Consider the following 5,866-nt stretch of genomic DNA (forward strand, 5'->3'; position numbering starts at 1 on the left):
AGTCGGGGACTGTAATCAAGGCTGAGGGCTATCCAGATGGATTACGTCACCAGCTCAGGTGGTAACATCCACACAGGGATTCCTTTTTTTTTTTTTTTTTTAATTTACTGTGACTCTAATGGGCAGCTGGGCTGGGAGTGGTGGCTCCAGATGCTTAAGGGGAGGTCATGGAGAGGCCAGTAGTCAGCGGGAGATTGACAGGGAGACCATTACCTGGAGACACCCACCTGAGACCGGAGCTGTGTAGATGTGGTGGCTGCCGATGGGACTAAGGGTGGAGAGAAAAAGGCAGCTGGGTATAGAAGCCCAGGAGAGCCCAAAGCCAGTACCTCAAGTGGAAGGAGAGACTGCCGAGGGGACAGAGCTGGAGGAACTGGAGACGCAGGACAAAGACCTGGAGGGATGCTCCTCTGGTGGCCAACGGAGAAGAAACGTGGTGGCCGGATGGGTCAACAGTGCCACCTCCACCAAGGGGCTGATTTAAGATTGCAGTTGAAGGAAATTTCTCACTGGACTTGACACTTAAGCAATCCTGAGCTGCTTTAGCAGGGAAGAGCAAAGGGTGGAATATTAAATGGGGGCGAGCTAAGGGAGACACAGAACCTCCTTTCAGCAAGACGAAGAAGGTGCAGTTACCATTGGGAAGCCCGACCTTCCTCGAGGCCACCAGCTCCTCCTTGTCACACCACAGGAGACACAGAAGGAATCCCACTGCCACCCCATTTTATTTTTAAAATACAGACCGCCTCACGAATCTGCGGGTCGTCCTTGCACGGGGGCCGTGTTTATCTTCCGTGTATTGCTTCGGTTTCGGGGCGTCTGCCAAAGTGAGCAACGGCTGTTAATTTGATGCTCAACTTGAAATGGGGTTCTCAGGCACGCACACGAGTGCGCAAGACCCTATGCGCCGGAGGAAAGCCGAACCCAAGCTCACAGCCAGAATATGAAACCTATTTAAAACACGCTTGATTCTTCTCCGGAACAGTGCTTGCTACTCTCGTGGTAAAATCATCCCCTCCAGCCAGCGGCAAGCTAAGCAAACCCAGCCGCAACTCCAGGCCACAAAAATCAGCACTGTGGCCGCCAAGCCTTGCAAGGCCCCAGTTTGTTGCCTAACAGGAAAACCCCCAGTGCAAAACAGCCTATACTCCTCCCTGATGCTTGACCACTCTAAGGAAATTCAGAGAGCCTCCAATGAGGGAAAAAGAAGAAACCACAAAAACACCCCAAAAAGGAACATAAGAAGTCCTCTGCGAACAGCCCAACACCGTACAACATGACCAGGACCCTAGAGGAGTTGCATCTTACTACACCCTCAGCCAGACTCTCCAGGGCAGAGGCTAGCTCTGCAAGATGGGAGTCCCGAGGGCCATCTCAAGGTGGTCTCCTCCTAGTCTGTCATCAAGGGGGTCTCCTAATCTGACCCTGTCAAGAGCCACAGGTGCCAGAGGGGCTGCTGGGCAGGGTCAGCAGGCTACCAGGTTCTGTCTCCGAAGCTGAGCTGTGGGGGGAAAAAAAATCAAGGACTCCAGTAACTGGTCTTCTCCTGGCTTGCCATTTGGCCTAAGCGTGAACACAAGGGCGTAGCAAGGCAGAATGGCAGTTCCCCCTGGATGGGGTGACTGGAAGTGAACACAAGAGGGCGCTCTCTGTCTTGACCTGGATGTAGGTTACAGGGTACAGGGCGTGCAGGAATTGAACCCTTAGGGTTCCTGAACTTTTCTGTTGGCGTATTGTGCTTCCTTTTAAAAAGCTGTTACATCCCCACACCCCCAACCAATGACAACTATGCTCGGTGACTCTCTGTTGCCAAATTCCAAAATACCACCCTGCCATTTCTCTCTCTCTTCAGGCGATGGTCTGCAATTTTCCTCTTGCCCTGCAGTCACCGCTATGCAATTTGCACCTCACTAATTTCCTGGCTGAGTCTTAATGCTGTCTGGCCACTGCTTGCTCCACCCACCCGGACAGCAGCAGCAGCGGCAGCAGCAACAGCAGCAGCAGCAGCAGCAGCAGCCTGTGGCTCTGCATCTGATTGGCGGCTTGTGACCCGGACACAACTCAACAGACATCCAGCTTTGAAGAATCACATAGAGGGGCAGATGCTGGAGGGACACGGAACCCCCTGGATGGAGGGTTCCTCCACACGATTGCTATGAATGGAGCTGTTTTGAGCAAGCAAAAACATCACACTTCGCTTGGTTGGAGGGGGTGTGGCTGGGCAGGATCGCGTGATTGACGCTCTTGTGGTCCAATTTGCTGCTCACTGAAGCATTAAAGCGGCAACGCTGAAGTCACTGGAAAGCCAGCAGCCCGAGAGAGCCAGCGAGCGAGCGAGCGGAGAGTGCTCAGTTCCAACCTACAAATAAAAAGCGTTCTCACTCCGCCTGGGCTCTCAAAGCGTCTTTCACATGGGCCTGACAAATATGTCAGGCAGCCGACCGCCAAGTACTTCTGCAGGTGGCAATCAAAACAGCTGCGGTCTTCTCCTCCATAATGATGGCTTAGGAAGACTATATATAAGGGCTGAGGCTCTTTATTTATGCTTCCGCATTCTTCAAGGCAGGGTGGTTTAGGGGGCGAAATTCACTGGAGTTCGATGCCAGGTTCTGGTACCGATTAGTTTGTGACCTCAGATGGCTTATTTAGACTCTAATCTGTGAAATGAGAGGGTTAGACTAGTTTCTAGTTCAAGGGTCATTTTTGGCTAATGTTCTAGGAACCCGTTATATATCGTTGCAGCTGCATGTACACGATCTGTCCTTATTCACTATGTTTTGATCTTTTTAAAAAAATACCCTGTCTGTTTGGAGGTAGGTATTCAGTGATTAAGCACATTCTTAACAGATTATACACAGACACCTCTGTGAAAGACACAATGATGAATGAAAATAAATTCTTATTTTTTAATTCTGTGTGTGTGTGTGTGTGTGTGTGTGTGTGTGTGTGTGTGTGTGTGTGTGTTCGTGTATGTAAGTATAGATGCTGGTGGAAGCCAACACATATTGGAACTGGAGTTACAGTTGTGACAGAGGGACCAGGAACCAAACCCAGTTCTTCCGAGAGAGAGGGCATGCACACCGCCATCTCTCCAGCCCTACAATGAAACTCTTACTCTCAGATAACTGTGAATCCCCCAAAACAAATTGGATGTGGTGTTTACCTCCTTTGAATGATTATATGAGTATAAACTCCCTCTCTGTCAAGTTTTCAAAATGCAAATATCTTGCCCGATTCTTCAAATGAATTGATTAACAAAATTGTTCAGTCTGAAACACACGCAAATTGATATTAGTAAGTTGCTCAAGGTATCTCTGGCCATTTTAAACTTTTCTCCGTGCATGGGTGTGAGCATGCACACACAGACACACACAGACACACACACACACAGACACACACACACACACACACACACACACAAAGCCATCAGGTGACTCACGTTAGACACTCAGATATATGAGCTGCTAAAACCAGTTGTCTTAGGATTTCTATTGCTGTGAAGAGACACCATGACCGCAGCAGCTCTTATAAGGAAACATTTAACTGGGGGTGGGTTACAGTTCAGAGGTTTTGTCTATTATCATCATGGTGGGAAGCATGGAGACATACAGGCAGACATGGTGCTGGACCTAGGGCGGAAATGGCAAAGTCCTCCAGGCCTGTCTTCATTGTGACCCAGTCCCTCTCCTTAGGCCCTGGTCACCATGGCGGCCTCCTTCCTCCTCAGCATTCAGCACTCCCAGCACCCCAGTCTGTACCCTTCTACCTGCCTCCATTTGGGGGGTTGATAAGGGGCTGTGAAGGGCTTCAGTCTCAGGTGACAGGGAGCCTTAAGGAGTTGTGGAAAGGTGAAGTAAAAATGGATGAAAGAATAAAAGGACTAGCAGGCAAACGTCTCTCCTTTCGATCTTGAAGGACCATGCCCAGAGACTCTCAGGGCACCAGGTAGGGAACAGACGCTGAAGGTCCAACCCCTTCTCTCTGGGTGATGCCAGAGACAAAGCCATCAGGTGACGTGGTTACCGACTCAAGTTCATGCTCTTGACATCCACACCAGCCTCTTTCCACTCTGCTCAATTCAGTCAACTATCTGCTCCCCCGCTCCCCCCACCCCACCCCGACTCCCTTTGCCCTCCTCTCTCCCTCTCTCTGTCAGGGGTTTGGGTTTTTTTTGTGTGTGAGACAGGGTTTCAATATACAACCCAGACTGGCCTAAAACTCCCTAGGTAGCTCAGGCTGGCCTCGGTCCGATTCCTTCAATCCTGAGTGCTTGGATCAACAGTTGGGTGCTTCTCATTTGGCGTCATACCTGTCTTCATACGTGCTCTTTAAAACAGTTATCTTAGGGCGTGTGCCACCAACACCCAGCCTAAAATAACTTTAATCTCAGCACTTGGGAGGCAGTGCCAGCTGGATCTCTGTGAGTTCAAGGCCAGCCTGGTCAACAGAGCGAGATCCAGGACAGGCACCATAACTACACGGAGAAACTCTGTCTTGGAAAAAAAAACAAAAACAAAAACCAAAAAAAACAAAACTTAAAATGAAAATAAATTAATAAGTGCCTTTATTTCAGGGCTTCACATTCCTGGAAGGGCTCTCTATTAAGCAAATGGATGTTCAGGCAGCCTCTGCTCCTAGCCATAAGCCGTTGGATGGATTTGGTTGTGGGGATCTTTCTCAGTTGACTACCAGGATCTCAGGGGCAAGTGTGTATGGGAAACTAAAATCTGGAACCTGGGCTGGTTCCTGGAGGCAGATTCCCACGTCCCAGCTTTAGCTGAACTTGGATACCTCTCCTTCCTTATTCCCCTATTCCTAACCCATCCTTGACTCCGCCCATGAGTCCACCACTTCCAGATCCGTCATTCCTTTATGTCCTGGTGAACATGGTGCCAGGCTCCTTAGTGCCAAATGATTTTCCACATCGTGACCTCCCATCTCCAGTGTGAGTACCCCCCACTGGCTGCAGAGTTTGGGGTGAAGGCTACCTGACACCCTGGCACTGGAATGTGTTCTCCAGGGCAGATGCGTCTACGTGCCGCAAAGCCACAGGGCAAGCGCGCTAGCGTGGTTGGGAGCCTGGGAGCCGCAATCCCCTCCCTGTCAGGACAATGAGACTTTTATTTCTACCCTGCCTCAGCTGGCAGTCTCTCTTCCACTCTCTTTCTTGGTTGGGCTTTGGTTTAAAGTTACCCTTTTGGGATTTGCTCGGTGTTTTCTTTCACATGCCACCGGGGAAGTTTCTCTTTCCACAGTGGACAGTACACAGACGGGTCAGTTAGTCCCAGGCCCTGCAGGACCACAAGCATTGGTGTTCAAAGGCTTCCCTAAAACCAGCCTGTCAAACAGAGCCCAGTGGAACTTGCTTCTGGCCATTTGGAGAAGCATGATACACAGCAAGCTAATCTTAAAATGACTGTTTTCTGTTGGGTTTATGTAATTTTAAGTGAGTACCCTTTCTCCCTACTGACGCCCAAGGTTTTCACAGAAACATCTGGAAGGAGAGCTGTTTGTGTGTGGGGTGTCTATTGGGATTATATCACTAGCAATCCACGGAGTCTGTTTAATGATCAAAGGAATTTATTTGGGGGTTAACTCATAAGACAGAATAAAGGAATTTGTTGCAGGATCCTGGAAGGGTGAGGCATGGTCCAATGCTGTTCTCTGGAGAGCTCTGCCCTGGTCCATCCCAGGATCCAAAACCATGAGGTAGCGAAGTGAGAGCCACATACATGCATCCCAGGTCTTAAGGTCCTCCAGCGGTCATGCCCCAGGGGCATGTAGCTCAAGGTCATAGGCAGGTGTAACAGTTACCTGCTACCTCACTAGGGGCGGTGCTTCAGGGCATGGCTCAAACAGCTCCCAT

The 5,866-nt window shown here is 49.9% G+C and overlaps 1 non-coding gene across 1 annotated transcript; it reads right to left on the bottom strand.

The window, feature by feature from the left end:
• Positions 1-731: 731 nt before the first annotated feature.
• Positions 732-835, bottom strand: LOC128113884 (U6 spliceosomal RNA). Its single transcript, XR_008219691.1, has one exon. It is a non-coding gene; the product is annotated as a U6 spliceosomal RNA (small nuclear RNA).
• Between the last annotated feature and the right edge of the window lie 5,031 nt (positions 836-5,866).

Source organism: Peromyscus californicus, unplaced genomic scaffold (genome assembly GCF_007827085.1).
Source record: "Peromyscus californicus insignis strain IS unplaced genomic scaffold, ASM782708v3 Scaffold_18__1_contigs__length_77618521, whole genome shotgun sequence".
Classification (NCBI taxonomy): Eukaryota; Metazoa; Chordata; class Mammalia; order Rodentia; family Cricetidae; genus Peromyscus; species Peromyscus californicus.